Genomic DNA, 24,831 nt, shown 5'->3' with positions numbered 1-24,831 from the left:
CCACCAGAAAACCGGAAGTGGCGCTGTAGCTCAAGTGGTAGAGTGCTCACCTTGAGCTGAAGAGATGAGGGACAGCGCCCAGGCCCAGAGTTCAAGCCCCACAACCGACAAAAAAAAAAAAAAGAAAGAGAAGTTTGTGAGATTCTTATCCCCAATTAACCAGCAAAAAGTCAGGCTGGAGATATGCCTCAAGAACTAGAGCACCAGCCATGAACTAATCTAGTGAGAGAGCAAGGCACTGAGTTAAAGCCCCAGAATCAGAAAAAAAGAAAAGAAAAATTGTAGAACCTCTCTAAGCTTCAGCTTCCCTGTATGTGAAATGGGGATGAGACTATACTTCAGATCAAATGAGAATGTACAAAAAAAGCATATAAACACACTGGCACATGGTAAAAGTTCAATGTAAGTCAGGCACCAGTGGCTTATACCTGTAGTCCTAACTTCTCGGAAGGCAGAAATCTGAGGATCTAGGTTTGAAGCCAGCGTGGGCAGGAAAGTCTGTAAGACCTTTATCTCCAATTAACCATCAAAAATCTGAAAGTAGAGCTGTGGATCAAGTAGTAGAGCACTAGTTTTGAGCAGAAAAGCTTGGGGATAGTGTGATGGTCCTAAATTCAAGCCCTAGGATTAGCAAGAAGAAGAAGAGGAGGAGGAGGAAGAGGAAAAGGAGGGCTGTGAGCATGTACTTAGCATGCCCAAGGCCCTGAGTTAGACTCACAGCACCAAAAAGGAAGAGGAAAAGGAGGAAAAGACAAAGAGGAGGAGGAAGAGAGCTAATATAGATTTCTAGGGATTTACAGTTTAGACTGTCACTAATGGAGAAGTAATACTGAGATCCCTTGTGGCAAAATCCCAGGGCCCTCCTAGAATTCCTGATTCAGAATCTGATTTTAACACAATACCTGGATGATTCTCAGGCAGTGTACAATCTGAGAAAGCACTGTCCTCCTCAGTAACCATGAGACATAAGAATCATCCATTCCATCTGTATGGGAAGCCTGTGCCAGACAGGAGGGCAGAGGGATGCCGAGCGCCCATTTTTCTGCTTGCTTTTGCTGTCTCTTCCTTCCCCTTACCTAATCTAAAGCCCAGCTTGCGAACATAATCAAGTCCCTCCCTCTACGTCCACAGTTATTGTGTAACATGACCACACTGAAACACACCTCCCTTCACCACCATTAGTGAATAGCATGAATCTATTCATCTACTCGTACATTTATATATTCATATATTATTACATTTATATATTTGTAATAAAGATGATCTAAAATACATCTGCTGCCAGTTGGCTCCAATTTCACAACAGGGGAACAAAACCCAGGTGTGGTGCGCTGTCATTCTAACAACGCCCTTCTTGTTTCATAAAAACCATCATCTCTGACTTGGTTAATCTAGCTATATACCAAATGGGAAATCTTTTTTTTTTTTTAATTTTCCTTGCTTTTTGTTTTGTTTTGTTTTCAGTGATAGGAGATGGAACCCAGGTCCTCCTGCAAGTTAGGCAAGTGCTTTACCACTGAGCCACATCCTCAGTTCCCCAATTGGTTAATCTTCTGTGAAGACATTACCTTGTTATAAACTCTTTATTCTATCTGTGCATGTGTGTGTGTGTGTGTGTGTGTGTGTGTGTGTGTGTGTGTGAGAGAGAGAGAGAGAGAGAGAGAGAGAGAGATAAAGCAGTCAACCTCAACCTCCTCCATCCCTATACCCAAGGGAAAATTGGAAAAGCAAACCATCGACATGGACACCATTCTACAACAGAAAAAGAAACCTTTTGTTGTTATTAAAATTTTTGTTTGAAATAAGCCATGTGAAAGTATGCCTGAAAAAATGAACACAAATCTTCTTTGGAAAATACAGTTTATATCCAGGCACACAAATCACTAGGGATAGATTCCAAGGAAGATGAGCTCATAATGTAAGTATCTCAGAATACACAAGCTGTCCTGCATAAGAGCCAACAGATCCTGAAGGATAACTTGTTAATGAAAAACTATTGAGCTACATATATAAATTCAATGTAATCCTATATATCTCAGCATTTTTTAAAAGAAATTGACAAGATCATTCTGTTCTCTACATAATTCCCCCTCTCTCCTTCCCCCCTATCAGTCATGGGACTTGAATTCTGGGCCTAGGTGCTGTCCCTAAACTCTTCAGCTCCAGGCAAGCACTCTACCATTTGAGCCACAGGGCTACTTCTGGTTTTCTAGTGGTTAATTGGAGATAAGAGTCTCACAGACTTTCCTGTGCAGGCTGGCTTTGAACTGTGATCCTCAGATCTCAGCCTCCTGAGTAGCTAGGATTACAGGAGTGAACCACCAGCACCCAGCCTCAATTATTCGAAAACCTATGCATGTGTATGATGTGTGTGTGTGTGTGTGTGTGTGTGTGTGTGTGTGTGTGTGTGTGTGTGTGTGTGTGTGTGTGTGTGCACTGATACTGGGGGTGGACCTTGGGACCCGGGTGCTGTCCCTTAGCTTTTTCACTCAAAACTAGTACTCTGTCATTTGAGCCACAGCTCCATTTTGTGGTGGTTAATTGGCAATACGAGTCTTTCAAACTTTCCTGCCGAGATTGGCTTTGAACTATGAGATGCAGTTCTCAAATCTGAAATCCTGAGTAGCTAGGATGACAGGTGTGAGCCACCAGTACCCAGCTAAAAATCTACACATCTTAAAAGCTAGAACTATAAAACTGCTAGAAGAAACAATAGGGAAAATATCTTCCCAATTTTAGGCTGTCAAAGATTACTTAGATGGGGCACAAAAGTATGAACAATAAAATAAGAAAAAATTACTGGGAGAAAATGAGGAAAGGGTGACCTTGTTCAAAAAGAACTGCACTCAAAAAAAAAAGAACTGCACTCAATCACTCAATAGCTGACTTATGTAACTATAGCCCCTTTATACATCACCTTAACAATAACATTTAAAAAAACAAAATAAGTTAATAATTTAACTCTAGCAAAACTCTTTAATTTTTTGTATATACACTAAGAAGGACTAATGAAGGACTCATATCTCTAATATATAAACAACTCTTATGAATCAATATTAAGAAGATAAAAACTGGGCTGGGAATGTCCAATAGTGGTAGATTGCTTGTCTAGCATGCATGAAGCCCTGGGTTTGAATCCTCAGTACCCATTAACAGAAAAAGCCAGAAGTGATGCTGTGGCTCAAGTGGTAGAGTGCTAGCCTTGAGCACAGAGAGGCTCAGGAATAGATAGATCCAAGGCCCCAGGATCAGAAAAAACAAAAACAAAAACAAAAAAAAACAAAGATAAAACCCAACTTTGTTTAAATGGGCAAAAGATTAGACTAACATTTTACTAGAGAAGACATAAAATTGGCCAACAAAGCCAGGCACCAGTGCCTCACACTGTAATCCTAGCTACTCAGGAGGCTAAGATCTGAAGATCACAGTTCAAAGCCAGCCTGGGCAGAAACGTCCCCATGAGACTCTTATCTCCAATAAACTACTTAAAAAAGCCAGGAGTGGAACTGTGGCTCAAGTGGTAGAGTGCTAGCCTTGAGCACAGAAAGGCTCAGGGATAAGCTCAGGCCCTGAGTTCAAGCCCCAGGACTGGAAAAATAAAAAGACCAACAAGCTTACAAAAAAATGTTTGACATTTCCATCCACCAGAGAAATGCAAATTAAAACTATGAGATGATACCATGTCACAACCACTAGAAAGGCTAAAAAGTTTTAATTTGCCAATATCAAGCAGTGGTAATGAAGCAGAGCTATTGGAACTCTCCTATATGGCTGACAGAAGTACAAAATGGTACAACAATGATAAAGTTACGCTAACCATGAGTAACTACTCCTAGTTATCTACCCAAGAGAAATGAAACTATGTCTATATATGCATGTACAAAAATGCCTATAGCATCTCTATTGATAATGGTAAACCCAAAGTTGAAAACACATAAAATATCTACCAGCAAGGAATCAGATGACTATGGTATCCCTATATAATGAAATACTATTAAGGAATAAACTAGTGATAAAAATATTGCCTTAGGTGAAGAAGCCAAATGCCAAAGAGATCTTTTATATAAAATACTTGAGGGGCTGGGAAGGTGGCTCAGTGGTAGAGTGCTTGCCTTGCATGCCTGAGGCCCTGGGTTTGATTCCTCAGCACTACATAAGAAAAAAGCCGAAGTGGCACTGTGGCTCAAGTGGTAGAGCACTAGCCTTGAGCTGAAGAGCTGAGGGACAGCGCCCAGGCCCAGAGTTCAGGCCCCACAACCGGACCAAATAAAATAAAATAAAATAAAATACTTGAAATAGAGAAAATAATCTTGAATGGAAGAATGCAGGTGAATAGTTGCTTGGGATCAGGGATGGGTGGGGAAGGAAGAGGAGAGACTGTTTTGTGATTATAGAAATGTTCTAAGTCTTGACTTTTATGATTATACAAAGTCTGTGTCTGTCAAAATCAAATGAGCTATATTCTTCTTTTAAAAATAAGTTTTTTATTGTGAAAATACTGTACAGAGGGGTTACAATTACATGAGCAAGGTAATGAGTACATTTCTTATCAAGCATTGTTGCCTCTTCCTTTGTTTTTCCCCTACCATCCCTTCCTTTCCATCTTCACAACTGCACTCCCCATCCCCCTAAATTGTAAAGTTCATTTTTTCGACATAGCATCTCATTTTTGCAATGGGTTAACCTGTATCCCTATTTAAACAATTTGTTTTTTCCCTTCCCTCTTCAAATTATACCAACATCAAACACAGTGAAAGCAGGGGTTATACCATGGGGGAGGAACATACAAAGCATTAAAAAAATCACTGGTACCTCATAAATACATTAGAAACAATAGCAAGAAAGAAAAAAACCACTTGTGTCCTTATCTTGGGGTTCATTTTGCTTAACATCATCTTATCTGACCTTTTCTACTTGTCTCAGACATTTACTAGTCATTGCAAATAAGGGAAACCATGGAACCTATGTTTCTTTGGGCCTGGCTTACTTCACTTAATATAATTTTTTCCAAGTCTTTCCATTTCCTCACAAATGGGGCAATGTCATTCTTTCTGATGGAGGCATAGAATTCCATTGTGTACATATACCACATTTTCTTGATCCATTCAGCTACTGAAGGGCATCTGGGTTGGTTCCATATCTTAGCTATGGTAAATAATGCTGCAATAAACATAGTTGTGCTGGTAGTTTTAATATGGTCTTGTTTGTGATCATTTGGGTAAATGCCCCAAAGTGGGATTGCTGGGTCATAGGGAAGCTCTAAGTGGAGACTTTTGAGGAACCTCCATACTACTTTCCAAAGTGGTTGAACAAGTTTACACTCCCACCAACAATGCAGTAAGGTTCCCTTTTGGCCACATCCCCTCCAGCATCTGTTGTTATTAGAGCTCTTGATTATAGCCATTCTAACTGGGGTGAGGTGGTCTCAATGTTGTTTTGATTTGCATTTCTTTTATGGTTAGAGAGGTTAAGCATTTCTTCATGTATCTATTGTCCATTCTTATTTCCTCTTCATAGAAGTTTCTTTTTAAGTCTTTAGCCCACTTATTTATTGGGCAGTTGTTTCTTTGAAGATTTGTTTTTGGGGATTTAATTTTTTAAGTTCCAGGTATATTTTAGATGTGAGAACCTTGTCCGTTGTATGGCTAGTAAAGATCTTTTCCCAGTCTATGGGCTTTCTATTGATCTTGCTAGCCATGTCGTTTGCCATGCAGACGCTCTGCAGTTTCATGCAATCCCATTTGTCCAACCTTTCTTTGATTTGTTGTGTTTCTGGGTCTCTATTAAGAAAATTTCAGCCTGTGCCAAGGAGACCTAGGGTTTCTCCTATTCCATCCTGTAATGTTTTCAGGGTGTCTGCTTTGACTTCAAGGTCTTTGATCCATTTGGAGTTGATTCTCTTGCAGGGTGATATATAAAGATCTAGCATGAGTTTTCTACAAGTGATTAACAAGTTTTGCCAGCACCATTTACTGAAGAGGCTGTCTTTCTTCCATTCTATTTTTTTAGCTCCCTTATCAAAGATTAGGTAGCTATAGGTCTGTGGGTTCATTTCTGGGTTTTCAATTCTATTCCATTGGTCCTGAGGTCTCTTCTTGTGCCAATACCAAGCTGTTTTGATTACTATGGCTTTGTAGTAGAGTTTTAAATTTGGTATTGATATTCCTCCAGCACTGTTCTTTCTGTTAAAGATTGTTTTGCTATTTGGAGGTCTTTTATTGTTCCATATGAATTTTTGGGATGCCTCTTCTATTTCCTTGAAGAATGAGGTTGGAGTATTGATAGGTATCGCATTGAATTTGTAGATAGCATTGGGAAGTATTGCCATTTTCACAATGTTGATCCTTGCAATCCAGGAGCATGGGCATTTTTTTCCACTTTCTAAGTTCTGCTTTGATTTCCTTTTTCAGGTTTTTAAAGTTTTCATCAGAGGGGTCAAACTTAACCAAAGAAGTGAAGAGCTATATTCTTAAATGGGGTATTTTACTCTGTATGAATTATACCTTCATTATGTTGACTTTACAGGAAAGCAGGAAGGTATTGAAAGGATTGAAAAAGAATGAAATAGATAGGTTTTTTTTTAAATATCTGCAATGTCTACAGATGAAATACATAGTTTAAAACATTTATGGAACATCAGTTAGACATCAGGTGTTAGGTGCTCCAGAGTGTTAAGGAAGATAAAAATGACAGTGGAGGTGGCTCACCCCTGTAATGCTAGCTACTCAGGAGGCTGAGATCTGAGGATCGCAGTTCAAAGCCACCCCGGGCAGGAAAGTCAGTGAGACTCTTATCTCCAATAAACCACTAGAAAATCAGAAGTGGTAGAGTGCTCAAGGGTAGTGTGCTTCCCTTGAGCTGAAGAGCTGAGAGACAGCGCCCAGGCCCAGTGTTCAAGACCTACGACTGACAAAAAAAAAAAAAAAAAAGACAGCGGAAGAAGGAAATGTGGATTAAAAGCTAGAGTTATGGTTTTCATACCTTTCCCAACAAGGTAGTGTCACAGGATGCCCAGCCATAAGAAAGAGTTTTCATTGAAAGAAGCCATTAGTAATTTCAGCTAAAAAGTAGGCTGTGTGTGTAAAAGCAGGAAAGGTTTGATCATAGAGTACTTCCCCAGGGAAATACTATATAGATCTATAATTCAAGGACTAAAAATATGTGCTGAGCTGCTGGCTCATGCCTATAATCCTAGCTACTCAGGAGGCTGAGATCTGAGGATCTCCATTCAAAGCCAGCCTAGGCAGGAAAACTTGTGACTCTTATCTCCAATTAACAACCAGAAAACCAGAAGTGTCACTATAGCTCAAAGTGGTAAAGTGTTAGCCTTGAGCAAAAAGGAGCTCAGGGACAGTGCCCAGTCTCCGAGTTTAAGCCCCATGACCACCACCATCACTGTCACCACCACCAACAGCAACAACAAAAAAGTATAGGAGTTGGAGGCGTGGCTCAGTTGGGAGTGCTAGCCCATGAGTGAAAACCTCAGGTATGGAAGTTTGAGTCCCAGTCTCTGACATAAAAAAAAAAAAATCTGTCAATGATTTCTGAGATTATCAAATATTTTCAACTTCATACCTAAGAAAAAATATGATTCTATGGGGCTGGAAATGTGGCTCAGTTGTAGAGTGCTTGCCTCGCATGTATGAGGTCCTCGGTTCAATTCCTCAGCACCACATAGACAGAAAAAGCCGATAATGGTGCTGTGGCTCAAATGGTAGAATGCTCACTTTGAGCTGAAGAGCTCAGGGCAGCGCCCAGGCCCAGAGTTCAAGCCCCATGACCTACAAAAAAAAAAAAAAGATATGATTCTCTCTCTCCCCTCCCCCCGTCTCTCTGTCTCTGTCTCTGTCTCTCTCTCTCCCTCCCCTCCCCCTGTCTCTCTCTGTCTGTCTGTCTGTCTGTTTCTCTCTCTCGCTCAGATGAGTTCTTGTGATACTGTCCAAGCAGATCCAAAACTCCTGAATCTCCTGCCTCAGCCTTCTAAGTAGCTGGAACTACAGGCATGTGCCACCATACCCAGTAGATGTGATTTTTTTTTTCAGATCATGCATGGTAACAGAAATGAGTTTGATGATATATTGGTGAAGAACTAGAGAAATAAATACTGAGCATTAAGAGCTGTCACAGTGGAGCTGAAGCTAGAGTGTCATAGATAGGAGGAAGTTTTTCACTATAATATATACTTCCCCCACCCCCCTCCTGGGGCTTGACCTCAGGGCCTGGGCCCTGTCCCTGAGCCTCTTTGTGCTCAAGGCTAATGCTCTACCACTTGAACTACATCACCATTTCCACTATATATACTTTTTATTATTAGAATATTTTTTCTTATGCATATAATATTTTAAATCTTCCAAAATTACTAACATAAATGGGGATAGATAGACAGATTGGTAGATAAATAGATAATCTTAGAAATAACAGAAGATGGGCTGGGAAGGTGGCTCAGTGGTAGAGCGCTTGCCTTGCATGCCTGAAGCCCTGGGTTCGATTCCTCAGCACCACATACGCAAAAAGAAAAAAGCTGGAAGTGGCGCTGTGGCTCAAGTGGTAGAGCACTAGCCCTGAGCTGAAGAGCTGAGGGACAGCGCCCAGGCCCAGAGTTCAGGCCCACAACTGGACCCAAAAAAAAAAAAAAGAAATAACAGAAGGACAATTGGGATAGAAGGAACCTTAAGGGGCTAGGAATATGGCTTAGTGGTAGAGTGCTTGCTAGCATGCATGAGGCCCTGGGTTTGATTCCTCAGTACCACATAAACAGAAAAGACCCAAAATGGCGCTGTGCCTCAAGTGGTAGAGCACTAGCCTTGAGCAAAAGAAGCTCAGAGACACAAGCTCAATGCCCAGGCTCTAAGTTCAAGCCATAGGAATGGCAAAAATAAAGGGGGAGGGGAGAGGACCTTAAACGTTGTCTAATCTAGCCAGGTACTTGTGATTGATACCTATAATCCTAGTTTCTCAGGAGGCTGAGATCTGAAGGGTTATAGTTTGAGGAGCCTGTACAGAAAAGTTTGCTAGACTACATCTCCACAATAACCAGCAGGGAATGGAGGTATGGCACAAGTGGTAAGAGGGCCAGCCTTGAGTGGAGCTAAGCAAGAAAAGAAGACAATTAGTTCAAGCCCTAATGCCAGCACACACACACACACACATACACACATCAGCAAAAAGCAGAGCTGGAGACATAGTATAGGTGGTAGAGTACCAGTCTACGAAGAAACCCAAATAAGTACTTAGCCCTGAGTACAAAGGTTACCATAAAAAAGTTGTCTAATCCAACCCCATTACTTACTGATATGGAAACTGAGTTAAAGTGGTTCTATGACATTACTATTGCTATTAGAGCTAGAATTTGAGCCCTGCTGGCCTCAGACTCAGGAGTTGCCTCCTCCTGCTTCAGCTGCTTCTTTTGTTTTTGTTTTTTGTTTTGTTTTGCTCTGTTTTTTTGTTTGTTTGTTTGTTTTTCAGTCCTGGTCCTAGAGCTTGGATGCAGGGTATGAGCATTGTCTCTGAATTGTTTGCTCAATGTTAGGGCTCTACCACTTGAGCCACAACTCCTCCTCTTTTTTGGGGGGGTAGCTTAATGGAAATAAGAGATTCATGGACTTTGCTGCTAGGTCTGGCTCTGAATCATGATCCTTAGATCCTCAGATCTTCAGATCCACAGATTCAGCGTCATGAGTAGTACAATTGTGAGTGTGAACTACCAGTGCCAAGCAGTCAGTCAATTCTGATGGAGGAAAATACATCATACTCTTCCACCATACTTTATTCTGTTTCTTTGTTTGTTTTCATGTGTGAGGAGGGCTCACTGTGGAGCCCCCAGGCTAGCCTTGAGCTTTGGATCTTCCTACTTCCACTCCCAGCTCAAATTTGTTTTTCCTGACAAGCATTACCATGCTTAGGTGAGAGGACAATGACATTTTGGAAAAGAGAAAGCCTAAAAAGACAGACAGACAGACAGACAGACAGATATGTAAAGAAAAAAAATCTGACTAAATACACCACTCAAGGATCTGAAGCTTCATCTGCATCAAGAGATATTTAAGACAGGCAGAGCCAGTGGCTCATGCTTATAATCCTAGCTACCTAGGAAGCTGAGATCTGAGGACTGAGATTTGAAGCCAGCCCCAGGAGTGACATAATGCTGCGGGGCGGGGGGGGGGGGGGGGGGGGGGGGGGAAGGGGGCAGGGGGGGGGAAGGGAAGGGGGGGAGAAAGATTCAACTTAAAGAAAAGAGGTTGGTTGGTGGATGATGATTTAATATAAGCATGTTTTGAACAAGAGACTGAGAAATAGTCACACACAGACACACATGCACAAAATATAAGGAAAAATTTAAACACAACAAAAAGGAACATTGTTTATAACTTAAAGTGAAAGATAAAGATGAAGCAAAACATATGCTAGATCTCAGGGTTGTCTGATGGTTGTGCTAGGAAGAAACAACCTAAAGATGTTGTAGTGGATCACAATCTGTTGACACCAAAATTGTAGTGTTTGAGAAAGCCATCTCTGTTTCAGATAACAGCTTCAACAGGTATCCTAAGTTAGAAAGTAAAACGCCAGGCTGGGAAGGTGGCTCAGTGGTAGAGCACTTGCCTTGCATGCCTGAGGCCCTGGGTTCGATTCCTCAGCACCACACAAGCAAAAAGAAAAAAGCTGGAAGTGGTGCTGTGGCTCAAGTGGTAGAGCGCTAGTCTTGAGCTGAAGAGCTGAGGGACAGAGCCCAGGCCCAGAGTTCAGGCCCCACGACTGGACCCCTCCCCCCCAAAAAAAGAAAGAAAAGAAAAGAAAGTAAAAAGCCAGGTCTCAGCTTCCTACTGACCTGTATTTACAATTCTTGTTTCCATGCGAGACCTTTGCTGGTAACATTTTGAAATACTGGACCAGCTCTTCTTCTGTGCTGGGTACAATTTTCCTTGAGCTGTGTGTGTCCACTCGTGTCATCAGCTCAGAGACCACCCAGCAGAGGGGGCCCCCAGACACAAAGGTTGGAAACAGTGCCTCTACAGTTTGATTCCCTACCACATAGAGAGTCTGCCTACATCTCCTTAATGTGCCCATTTTCCAGATGTTGAGACAGAGCCCTAGAGATGGTCAAGGGAACTTCCTTAGAATTTAACCACATCATAACTATATAACACTATTCAAAGCTTGATAAAAATGGAACCTAATTAATTCAGCTCAGTTGCAAGGGTGGATGTGGAAGGGTGGCAGAATTTACACTGCTTAAAAGGCATATAAATTATAGAATTATTGCTACAGAAATTCATTCTACCACATTCAATTACACTCCACCAATTAGCTAAGTACTTCCAGACTGACATGGAGAAGGACTGTCATGTTTTTAATAAATGTTGATGTCTCATTTATAACCAGGAACAATTCATGTACTAAAAGTCTTAAAATTAAAAAAAAAAAAAAGGAGCTGACTTTATTCAGGCTGTTAACTATTGCCCCTTATAAGTCTGGGGGCTAGTTTACTAAACAATTTCTTCTAACATTAATCAAAGACTGCAGCATATTCCAAACAAGGATAGTACAATTCAGAATTGGGTTCCATGTAACAGGATTTTATTATACTATAAAAGACTGTGTTAGAAAGACTCCAGGAAGGAGCTTTAAGGGAAGACATCTCTAACTTCTAGCAGAATTCAAGTCAAGGGTAACAAGGGCTGTAAACCTGCACTATGCATATAGTTGCAACTTGCTTTGTTCATTTATCAATATATCCAAGGTATCTTTCTATGTCAGAGGATAACGTCAATGCCCTCTCCTCTAATTGCTCCATAGTATTCAACAATTAGATATGTCTTGATTTGCTTAATTCAGATTGATTTTTTTAAATTGTGATCAATTACTCAGGAGGCTGAGATACAAGGATCTGGTTTGAAGCCAACTTGGGCAGACAAATCCAAGAGAATCATATCCCTACTTAGCCAGCAAAAAGGAGAAAATGAGGGTACGGCTCAAGCGATAAGAGTGCCAGCCCTGAGCAAAAAGGCTAAGCTAGAGAGACAGAGAGAGAGAGAGAGAGAGAGAGAGAGAGGCCTTGAGTTCAAGCCCCAAGACCAGAGGCTTTGAGTTCAAGCCCCAAGACCAGGGGGAAAAAGTGATACAAAGCAAATGACATAAGTATTTACCCTTTTAAATGGTTTTATATATTCTGATGAGTGGTGTGTGTGCTATTGTGTATCCATCACCACCATCCAACTTGAGAGCTTTCATCCATATTACCATTGACAACCTCCACTCTACTTTCTGCCGCCAGGAATATGCTTCACACACGTGCAATACTGCAGCCGCATCCTTTTGTGCCTTCCTTGGATTTTGAAGCTATGTTTCTCAGGCAGTTCTTCCTGTAGAACCTGAACTGGGAACCCTGCCATCTCTGAGAAGTGATTGTCCCTCTTGAGAGCCAAGTAGGAGTTAGGTCTGAGCCACTGGTTTTGTATGACATGCAATCTCTTGAGGTTGCTGATGCTGTAATTCACAAAAACAATACCGTAGTCACGTTCATTCCACAGCACCTCCTGGAGGCCAGGACTATAGGGATGTGCAATGCTTGTGAGGTTGAAAACATCATCCCCATTCTCCAGGTGGGGACTGAAGATCAGAGTGGCTCAACGATGCAAATACTGTTACTTAGGGATAAAAAGTGGGTCATAATTTGGTCAGCTTTGGAGGAAAAAGCAACGGCTCCTAGCATTTGTTAACATTCAGATTAGTCCAGGAGGAACCTGTGCAAATCAGACAATGGAAGATTTAGGGATATATCCAAAACAACTAGAGTATTGGCTACACAAAAGAATCCATCACATCGCTTCCCCTGAGCAAAAGCTTCTCAGGTTTTACTTTGTTTCACACGTAATGAACATTTAGTCAAGTGCTGGAGATTCAGACCTGTAATCCTGCCTACTCAGGAGGCTGAGATCTGAAGATCATGGTTCAAAGCCTGCCTGAGTAGAAAAGTCTGTGAGATTTTTATTTCCAAATAACCAGACAAAAGCCAGAAGTGGAGGCATGGTTCAAGTGGTAGAGTGCCAGCCTTAAGTGAAAAAGGGATAGTGTCTAGGCCCTGAGTTCAAACCTTAGTACATGCTTCAAAAAAAGGAAAGAAAAAGAAAGAAGGAAGGAAAGAAGGAAAGGAAGGAAGGAAGGAAAGAAAGAAAGAAAAAAGAAAGAAAGAAAGAAAGAAAGGAAGGAAGGAAGGAAGGAAGGAAGGAAGGATGGATTCTGGGGTTGGAGGTATGACTCCATTAGTAGACTACTAGTTGGTAGACCACTAGCCAATGAACAAATCCATTTTGAGTCATGTTGTAGACCTATTTTTTAAAAAAAGAAGAAGAAGAAGAAGAAAGAAAGAAAAGAAAAGAAAAGGACTCCTATTGCCAGCTATTGTTTGGCCTCCTTTGTAATGGAGTTTCATCTTCATCCAGAGAATACGTGCAATGAGAATGGAGTTTAGGCAGCCCATGGACTCAGATGACCTCCATAAGCAGTTCTTTCTAGGGCTAGCTGTGTTCTGAACACCAACCAAAGCCTTTCACTGTGGTACTTCAGAGAAACCAGAGCCCTCAGAGACAAGCTCCTCCTGACCCCTGACATGCAGAACAAAAGTCAAACGTCACTTTGATTTCTTAAGATAGTCTCTGAGCAACAAAACAGGCATTCTCTGTGTGTGTGTGTGTGTGTGTGTGTGTGCATGTGTGCGTGTGTGCACATGTGTATCCAATTATTTATAGAACCAGATTCCAACCAAAAAAACCAGATTCCACTACAAAAAAAACACCTTTTAAATTTGATGAGAAACTCCTCTAAAAAATAACCATAACTATCATCTCCCCCAAATGCCCTTCCTCTCTCCCACGAGGTGTCTTTTGTCTCTTGTTTTTGCCAAGAAGAAAGGGCGCTGTGTATGTTTCCCATCACCCTTTTCACGTGCTCAAGTTCGGGATCGTCTTCAGAGCTCACATGTTGTTTTGGCAGCCCGCATGCATTCCTCCCGCTTCAACCCCTTAAAGGAGCCGCTGTGACAGTCGCCTGCAGCAGCCAATGGGAGTACTGTGTGTGGTGATTGTGTGCTCTGTGTTGTGTCTGCTTGGGGATCTTTGATCAGGATGGTTAGGGAGAGCTTGATAATATTTCTCAAATATGGTAAACAGCCCAAAGCCACTATCTTCTTAGCTATGAACACTAATGAGAGAGAGAAAATAAAAATGATAAAATCCACAAGAACTCCAGTAATACAACTAGTGCAAAGGTCAAGATTTTCCACTTTTGATGCTTTTCAGTGCATGGGGTCGAACACTTTAAGCTTTCTTCCACTAGGATTAATATCCAACCTGGGCATGTTCCTAGAGATTTTGCTAGTAGACAAACTTCTGATTTGTTATTATAAATACATCTGAGCAGGGCACCAGAGGCTCACATTTATAATCCTAGCTACTCAGGAGGCTGAGATCTGAGGAGCATAATTCAAAACCAGCCTGGGCAGGAAAGTCTGTGAAACTCTTATTTCTAATTAACCACCAGAAAACTGGAAGTAGTGCTATGACTCAAAGTGGTAGAACACTAGCCTTGAGCAAAAGAGCTCAGGGACAGTGCCCAGCCCCAAAGTTCAAGCCCACACTGACAAAAATAATTCTAACATTCAGGGCTTGGGTGTTGCTCAGTGGTAGAACATTTGCCTAGTATTGTTGTTGTTGTTGTTGTTGTTGTGTTTTTACCAGTCCTAGGGCTTGAACTCAGGGCCTGGGCACTGTCCCTGAGCTTCTTTTGCTCAAGGTTAGTGCTCTAGCATTTGAGTTCTAGCTCTACTTCTGGCTTTTTCTATGGTTAATTGGAGATAGAGTGTCACAGACTTTCCTGTCCAAGCTGGCTTTGAAATGTAATCCTCAGATCTCAGCTTCCTGAATAGCTAGGATTACAGGCATGAGCCTGTGCCCTTGTCTGCCTAGTACTTTTGCAGACTTGGGTTTGAGATCCAGCACCACAAAAGAATTTCATGGATTAACAAACAAATCATAAAATAGAGCCTGGCATTCAAATCACATGTAGCTCCATACCCTGAATAGCTTTGATATATCCCTGAGAAACAAACCCCCCTTTAAAAATTGATCCTAGGCTGGAAATGTGGCTTAGTGGTACAGTGCCTGCTTAGCATGCATGAAGCCCTGGGTTCGATCCCTCAGTACCACATAAACAGAAAAATCCAGAAGTAGTGCTATGGGTCAAGTGGTAGAGTGCTAGCCTTGAGCTAGTGCCTAGGCCCTGGGTTCAATCAAGCTCCAGGACTGGTTTAAAAAAGAGAGAGATTGAGCTCAACAACAGAACAAGGCTCATGGCCACTCACCTGAAAGGGTTCCCAGCATGCTGCACTAGCCCAACATTATTATCCCTGGACACGTGGCTGGCCTCTGTCACTCAGCTAAGGTACAAAAGCTACCATAAAATGTCTCTTCAAGGAACTAACTATCCACTGGAGAGAGACAAAGCTAGAGATCGATGTAGTCACACAGATCCCAGAACTAGAATGTGGCTGACAAAGACTTGAGGAGAAGCTGGGATTATAAAATGGGAGGAAATGATGGGCTGGGAGGAGTGAGAGAACTCTGTGGAGGAAGAGACATTATGAACTGGCCCTTGAATGAAGCACAGTGCTGAGCAAGTGTGAAAGAGAGAAAAATGAGCTTTTCAGACTGGATACAGGAGTCCTTGAGCAAGGTATGAACTGGTAATGTTGGCTTTTCCTCTCCATTGCTTCTTTTTTTCCTGTTGCTTGATATATTAGAGTTCATCCTCCAACTCTGGCTAATATTGAAAATGAATAGACTAGCCATTCACACTTTACACCATCTGTGGAAGAAATATTTTGTACCTTTATAACCTATATCTGACTTATATATTTACTTACTTATTTAATTCTGTTATTTTGAAGTACTAGAGATCAAACCCAAGGCCTCATCTATGATAGGCAAGTACTATATATACTCTTAGTTATGTCATCTTTTTTTGGGGGGGGGGGGGGTCCGGTCATGGGGCCTGATCTCTGGGCCTGGGCACTGTCCCTCAGCTCTTCAGCTCAAGGCTAGCACTCTACCACTTGAGCCATAGCACCACTTCCGGCTTTTTTTTTTCTGCTTATGTGGTGCTGAGGAATCAAACCTAGGGCCTCATGCATGCAAGGCAAGCGCTCTACCACTGAGCTACCTTCCCAGCCCGTCATCTTTTTTTGTCAGTCATTCTTGGGGCTTGAATTCAGGGCCTAGGCATTTTCCCTGAGCTTTTTCATGGAGCACTCTCCAATCTGAGCCACAGTGCCACTTCCAGTTTTCTGGTGGTTAATTGGAGATAAGAGTCTCACGGACTTTCCTGCGTAGGCTGCTTTGAACCATGCTTCTCAGATCTCAGCCTTCTGAGTAGGTAGGATTACAGGTATGACACACCTGTACTGTACCTGGCTATCTTTTTTTAAAAAATAAAAGTTTTATTGATATATAACACATATGACAATTTATTTAATGTGTACAGTTGAACATAGTATAATTTTAAAAAGTTGTAGAGCCGGGCGCTGGTGGCTCACGCCTGTAATCCTAGCTACTCAGGAGGCTGAGATCTGAGGATCACGGTTCAAAGCCAGCCCGGGCAGGAGAGACCGTGAGACTCCTATCTCCAATAAACAACCAGAAAACCGGAAGTGGTGCTGTAGCTCAAATGGTAGAGCGCTCACCTTGAGCTGTAGAGCTGAGGGACAGCGCCCAGGCCCAGAGTTCAAGCCCCACGGCCGACCAAAATAAAATAAAATAAAATAAAAAGTTGTAGAAGCATCTGGAAGCCTGTGGTTCATTCCTAGCTACTCAGGAGGTTGAGATCTGAGGAGCGTGGTTTAAAGCCAGCCCAGGCAGGAAACTCTATGAGACTCTTATCTCCAGTTAATGAACAAAAATCTGGAAATGGAGCTATGGCTCAAGTGATAGAACTCCAGCTTTGAGAGAAGAAAAGCTAAGGAATAACACCCAGGTCCTGAGTTCAAGTCCCGATATGAATGAATGAACAAACAAATGAGGAAAGGAAGAAAGGAAGGGAGAAAGGGGAAAACTTTTGTAGAAGTATGACCACAATGCATTCCAGAACATTTGACCATCCAAAAAGACCCCCCCCCTCTTTTTTTTCTGGTCCTGGGACTTGAACTCAGGGCTTGGGCACTGTCCCTGAGCCTCTTTGTGCTCAAGACTAACACTCTACCATTGGAGCCACAGTGCCACTTCCAGCTTTTTTTGAGTAGTTTATTAAGAGATAAGAGTCAGGACTTTTCTGCCTGGGCTGGCTTTTAATCCTGACCCTCAGGTCTCAGCCTCCTGAGTAGCTAAGATTACAGGCATGAGCCACCATCACCAGGCTCCAAAAAGCAATCTTGTATCCACTAGTAGTCATACCCCATTCTCTCCTCCCTCCAGCATCTGGTAAATGAATGTACTTGTCTCTGTAGTTTTTGCCTATACTGGACATTTTATATACATGGAACCATAAAATATGTTATCTTTTGTGACTAGCATTCTTCCTCTTGCATAATATTTTCAAGTTTCACTCACATGGAAACATTTATCAAACCTCTCTTCCTTTATATTGCTGCATGATGAGCCCCCTCCCCTTGTAGATAGGCAACATTTCATTATTGCATTCATTTATTGATGGGCATTTGGATTGTTACTACTTTTCCCCTATTGTGGACAGTTCAGCAAAGTACAAACATTTGTGGGCAAGAGGATACATACTTTCATTTCTCTTGGCTAGATAAATAGAGACCTAGGAGTCCTTGTGCTGGGTCATAGGGTAACTTTGTTTAAGTTTTTAAGGAACTGTAGTACTGTTTCTACACCAGCAGTGTCCAAGTGTAGCAAGGTTTCCATTTCTTCACATCCTCTCCCATACTTGTTCAAGTACCATGTGTCATCTTGTATCATAATTAAACTGTGAAAAATATGTTCTTAGAAGAAAAAAGCCATTGGGTGAGTTAGAAAGACTTGGACTGGAACATTATGAAACCAGCTCATTTACATAGTCAGGAAGCATTAAGAGAAGACTAGATTCAGGGCGCTATAATAGGAAACAGGTTTTTCTAAGGTGTTTTCATATCCAGTCAACGATTCAGCTTTCCCTGGCAAGCTGAGGAACATCTTGAGATCTCTCAGCCCGATTCTACAGGCAGCACAAGGGCCTAGGGAATCTGGTGCTTTGTTTTACCCCTGGTGGGCAGGGGCAAGTGATGACAGCTTTGGGATTACTGGTGACTGGGGCAAATTTTAAGACAAATCCAGGAGGCCAATAATTGCTGAAATTTCCAGTTCTGACTTAAGACTCTGCCTTTAGGCCACTTACTGATGACCTCTCCACAGATCCTGTTCTATGGAAGTGTCTTGTTTGGCTTGTGTAGTGTTTCACACATTCTGATTTAAGACATCTCTATATTCTTCTCCAGTCTATTGCTTCTGTGTACCTGACATGGTTCACTCTTACATTACTGGGCTCCTGAATTTGCAATTCTTCCTACTTGGGATGATGCCACAGTCATATGGTTAAAGCTCAAGCAATTATTAAGTAGACTATTATTGACATCATCAGAAGCAAGCAATCTAACATAAAATCAGCAAGGAGAAGCAGTCACTAAGCCCATAACTACCGCAAACTACTTGAAGAACACTAAATAAATGTAACCTATACCTACTAGGACCTTACTAAGATGAACCATTGCTGGCACAGATAGCAGAGAGTCAGGTAACATGTAAGATCATGAAAATAAACACAATCTTACCCCTTCTTCCTCTTCTATTCTGAAAACTGATTACTGTATGAGAGGACTTCCCAGATTAAATTTATGAAAAATCAATGAACTTGCTGAATACATCTCCCAAATATAAGTTGCAAGACTTGTGAAATTCTAACACTTTAGCAATGCTGATGTGTCTATTTCTCCACCCTTCCCCCCAATCAAAAAGTTCACTTAATGCAGTATACTCCTCAAAATGATCAGCTGAGCAGAGTATGGTAGTGAATGACTGTAACCCCAGCACTTGGGAAGCTGAAACAGACTAGCCTGGCCTACATAGCAAGATAAAGGGCTTGCTGGTCAAGACCAGCTTGGGCTTCCTGATGACACAGTCTCAAAACACAACAAAAAAATAAACAAAAGAAATGACAAACTGTAGACTTGGAAAAGCCAGAGATTAGAAGTAGGGCTCACGCATCCCTAGTTTGTATCACTCACTGGTACACCCATCCAAGAGCTGCTGAGTGCGCCCCTTGCCAATGGCTCTTCACCCAGAGATACCAGGATGTTGCACCACTCCAGGAAAGGAGGTGCTTTGCAACTAATGAGTAATGAGCTAACACAGGTTATAAAGCTTTGAGCTCAGGCTGAAACCAGTCTTTGTGAGCCCAGATCTGTTTTTGGTTTCTTCCCTATCTCCCTGCAGGGCACACTTGAGAGCAGAATCTCCAATGCTCACCGGTACCAGAAACCCCATTTCAGGATGGTGGTCCCTAGGAAGCTGATCATGATACCTAACTTAGCTCACAATGTTCTCTTGGTGGGGAAAATAGTGAAGAAAGACACAGCAGATATATAGTATAAGGCATCTAATGGCTGCAATGTAATTGCCCTGAACTGCAGCAGCATATAGTGAGTGTGATTTGACCACATTAAGACTTCTACCAGGGCTGAGAATGTGGCTTAGTGGTAGAGTAGTGGCCTAGCATGCATGAAGCCCTGGGTTCAATTCCTCAGAACCACATAAACAGAAAAAGCCAGAAGTGACACTGGCTTGAGTGGTAGAGTACTAGCCTCGAGCAAAAGAAGCTCAGGGACATTGCCTAGGTCCTGAGTTCAAGCCCCAGGACTGGCCAAAAAAAGACTTCTGCCATGGAACAGTATTTCAATTCCTACCTCATCATAAAATTACTCTCCCCTGAATCAGAACGTTTAGATAGCTCCTTTGACCAAAATGCGGTCAAAGCTGGGGGAGGGGGGGGGGGGAATGCTAGAACATTAAGACTAAGGCAGACAGGCCTGTAATCCTAACTACTCAGGAGGCTGAAATCTGAGGATCGTGGTTTAAAGCCAGCTGGGGCAGAAACTTCCGTGAGACTCTTATCTCCAATAAACCACTCAGAAAACCGAAAGTGGCATTGTGGCTCAAGTGGTAGAGTGCTAGAGCTTTGAGCAAAAAAGTTAAGGGACAGCACCCAAGCCCAGAGTTCAAGCCCTACGACTGACCAAAAAAAAAAAAAAATTAAGACTAGTAATGACAAGCCTCAATTTGCCTTACGAGGAGATAGGAGATTAGGGAACTGCTATTATATAATTTTGGCCTCTATTATACATGCTACATGTTATATTTAGTCTCTCTTTCTCTGTCTCTGTCTCTTTCTCTGTGTCTTGGTTGTGTGTGTGTGTGTGTGTGTGTGTGTGTGTGTGTGTGTGTACCAATACTGGGGCTTGAACTCAAGGCCTGGGCAATGTCCCTTAGCTTTTTTGCTCAAGGCTGGTACTCTGCCACTTGAGCCATAGCTCCACTTATGGCTTTTTTTTTTCCTGGTAATTAACCAATTAGGAGATAAAAGACTTGCCTTGACTTGGAACTGCGATCCTCAGAGCTTGGCTTCTAGAGTATCTAGGATTGGCATGAGCTACCAGCACCTAACCTCTCTTACAGAGGTACTTGTCATTAGATTTAGAGCCCACAGGATGATCCAAGGTCAATCTTGTTTCAAGATCCTTAATATATCACATTTGCAAAGACTTTTCTCAAATAAAGTCACATTCATGTGTTCTGGGAATTTGGTGGGCACTTCTGGTGGAACACTTTTAGGTTCACTAGTATGAGGGGGAGGGGAAAGGGAAGGAGAGAGTACTCTACCATTTGACACAAGCTTCCAGTCCTGCTTTTTGCTGCTTAATTGGGGAAAGAATCTCTTGGACTTTTCTGCTGGGGCTAAATTCTGTTAGAAATGGCTTGGATGTTAGAATGTCAGATAGAAATAAGGAAGCCATCTTAAGATGTTTGCTTCTGCAGAAGCTGTGCCATCAACCAAAAATCTGGCTAGCCAAGTACACAAAGCAGGCAGGCTTGTTCCTCTGTTTATCCCTAAAAAACAGGCCCTGCCCTTCTGCCCTAATTGGCCAAGGTCAGATTCACAATCTTCTGGGTTAGTTTAAAGAGGCTAAGATCTATTTATATTTACAATAAATAAAACTGAGATAAAAAATTGAAAAATTAAAAGACTGAGATAAGACTAACTGTATACAAGCAATCTCAGAAAAATCTAGGATGTGTCTTAATTCTCTCTTAGAACAAGCAGTTAAGACAAAACCTTATATTTCAAAAATCTTCTGGGGCTAGGAAGATGGCTTAGTGATAGAGTGCTTGCCTAGCATGCATGAAGCCCTGGGTTCAATTCCTCAGTACCACATACACAGAAAAAGCTGGAAGTAGTGCTATGGCTCAAGTGGTACAGTGCTAGCCTTGAGCAAAAGAAGCCAGAAACAGTACCCACCGGCCCTGAGTTCAAGCCCCAGGCAAAACAAAACACACACACACACATACACACACACACACACACACACACACACACCCTTCCTGATGCCAAAGCATTTCCTCTTCTCCTTTCTGTACTTGCTGATATTGTCTTAGCAGAATAATCCAATAATGGCTAAGCCACTAGGCCAAATCAGGAACTTGTAAACAAACCACTTTGAGAGAAAAGACAGCTTTTCACTTCACACTTTGAACTGAGATTCCCCCAGATCTCAGCCTCCTGAGTAGCTAGGATTAAAAGCATGAACTATTGTTGTTTAACTTTCACGGTATTTTTTTTTGTCTCTATGAGAACACTTAGCATAGTCTTCCCCAAAAATTCTTGATGGCAAAGTTGCTAAGTTCTTTCAACAAATAATTTTTCTAGGAGCTGGGACCATAGCTTAGTGGTAGAGCACCTACTTAAGACAGGAGTGGTTCAATCCTCACCCTAGCACCAGGAACAAACACAAAAACCCTATATGCTGTTTAGCACTATGCATTGCATCCATGGAATAGGATCAACTTCTCAACTTTTTGGTCTAGAGAAAATGGCTGCAGGTTGTCAGTGGCCCATGCCACTTCTAGCTTCCCAGGAAGCTGAGATCTAAGGATTGCAGTTTGAACCTAGCACAGGGGATAAAAAATGTTTGACAAACTCAATCTATAACCACCAAAACACCAGGCTGAAGGTGTAATGTAAGTGGTAAAGCATTAGCTTTGAACAAAAAAGCCAAAAGCCAAGCAAGTGCAGGAGGCCCTAGTTCAAGCCCTTGTATCAGCACAAAGAGAAAGAGAAGAGAGAGAGAGACAGACACACAGAGAGACAGAGAGGTGAAGAGAATGGCTTATATGGACATAGACATGTTATAGCTCCAGGATACCTGCACCTGGGTAACAACAGTAAGCCAGCCTTAACCACAGTATGACAATATATAAATTTTGGAAACATAAACCTAGATACTGTGGTTCAAACCTGTAATCCTAGCTAATTGGGAGGTAGAGATGGTAGATGAAGGTTTGAGGTTAGCCTAGGCATAGAGATTCACGAGATTCCATCTAGAGCAATGGCTCAGTGCTGTGGCACAAGGCTGTTATCCCAGATATGGTGGAAGCATAGCAGCATGTGCATTATCCCCAGCAATGTGGGGAAACATAAATGAGGAGATCACAGACCAGGTATCAAGTGAGACCCTACCTAGAAAATGACCAACATATAAAAAGGGAACTGCAGGCATGATTTAAGTCGCAGAATACTTGCGTGGCAAGCACAAGGCCCTGAGTTCTACTAACATTTAATGAATTAAAAAAACAAAAAATTTCATGGGTGCATTACATGGCTCAGTTGAAGCGGAGATGCTCTCGGGCCCATGTTATCACCAGCTGTGTATAAATCCTTGTGTGATCTGCTGAGTGTTTCTTTACCTTTAATTTTGTAGTGTTGGGCAATGAGAAACAAAAATGAAGCATCCACAGAATAGTGTTGAACTCTCTGCATTCTGAGCAAGCATGTTTGTTCCTCAGCAAGGACTGTACTTCTCATTGACCCAAAGCTCAACCATTTTCTCTTCTCCCCCATCCCCCTGCCCATACTTTTTTTTTGGTGGGGGGGTCTGGTATTGGGGCCTGAACTCTGGGCCCGGGCGCTGTCCCTCAGCTCTTCAGCTCAAGGCTAGCGCTCTACCACTTGAGCCACAGTGCCACTTCCGGCTTTTTTCTTTTTGCTTATGTGGTGCTGAGGAATTGAACTCAGGGCCTCAAGCATGCAAGGCAAGCACTCTACCACTGAGCCACCTTCCCAGCCCCCGCCCTACCCCCCCATACTTTCTATTCTTGTCTTTTACTTTTGTTTTCCCCAGCTCCTCCCTCCTACCATGCCTTCAGCTGCCCCATTCAATACCGCATCCAGTGAACACAGGCATTTCTGAGTCCTATAGGTGGTATCGCTTGAGGCTCAGAGAACTTCTGTTGTCAGCCTGCCATTCCATGATTCCATCAGAAAGCATGTGAGTTTTATCAAATGAAAGAAGAACTGTAGTGGGTTAGCAAAAGGAAAAAAAAACTGTGAGGAAAATCTGGAGGAGAGTGAGATTCTATTAACTTGTCAAATAAATGTTAATGCGGGTGATTGCAGCCCAAACTACAGTTTTTGTTCAAAAACATCTAATGTTCTAGATGAAAGTGATGCACATATTTTTCCCCTAAATTTAATTTTGGGGTGTTCATACAGATTTTATTTCATGAACACTGAGTCACAATCATTTTTTTCCTGACATGTTTAGGAAGTACTGCATTTGAATTATAGCCTCCCTGCCTGCTGGACCCTGAACCCTGAATCCCAGGAACAATGTCTTCTGGTTTATGGCAAGAGCCAATACCACCTTTGTGATCTGTCCCAGAAAGGATACAAATTTGCAAGCAGAGTTCCTCTATTTCATTAGACCTTTGTCAACCTGTCCTGGCTTTTTTTTTTTTTTTGGTTGGTCGTGGGGCTTGAACTCTGGGCTTGGGTGCTGTCCCTGTGCTCTTCAGCTCAAGGCGAGTGCTTTACTGCTTGAGCCACTTCTGGTTTTCTAGTGGTTTATTGGAGATAAAGAGTCTCACGGGCTGGCTTTGAACCACAATTCTCAGATCTTAGCCTCCTCCTCAGTAGCTAGGATTACAGGCATGAGCCACTGGCGCCCGGCTTGGCATTTTTTTTTTAAGCATAAGTTTCCATACAGCAGCAACGGATTCTCAGTCCCTGCAATTCAAGATGTGGTCTATGGACCCACAGCAGTAGCAACATCTGCAATCCTGCTGAGAACCTCATATGCGTTTCCATGTGAAAGAGATACTGAATAAATGCTCACTGGACACTCATCCCAGTTTGGACCCCTTACTATTGTAGATTCTTAGCTATGTTCAGTCATTTCCTAGATCTATGTTAACTTGTTGAACACTAGCTGCAGAAATATCTGGATCCAGCTCAGTGGGGCACAAGGCTATCCAGAATATATGTACAGCACACATTGTGGGTAACAAACTGAACTTGTAGACTCCAGCAATGTCATTACTGGTGAATTTTATTACTACTAAGTACTTTTGTTTAGTGTTGAGAATGGCTTGTATGGGCTGTTGATGTCATGATCCTGAACAGGAATCACAAACTATATCCTGCGGTAGCCTAATCTTCCTATTTTTGTAAATAAAGTTTGATAGACATAGAGATGCACTCATTTGTTTACTTTGGCCACTTTTTTTTTTTTTTTTTATC

The sequence above is a fragment of the Dipodomys spectabilis genome, unplaced genomic scaffold, assembly GCF_019054845.1.
Source record: "Dipodomys spectabilis isolate Male_0828 unplaced genomic scaffold, ASM1905484v1 ptg000045l, whole genome shotgun sequence".
Lineage (NCBI taxonomy): Eukaryota > Metazoa > Chordata > Mammalia > Rodentia > Heteromyidae > Dipodomys > Dipodomys spectabilis.
The sequence above is the reverse complement of the archived record's forward strand: the minus strand, read 5'-3'. Positions refer to the sequence as shown.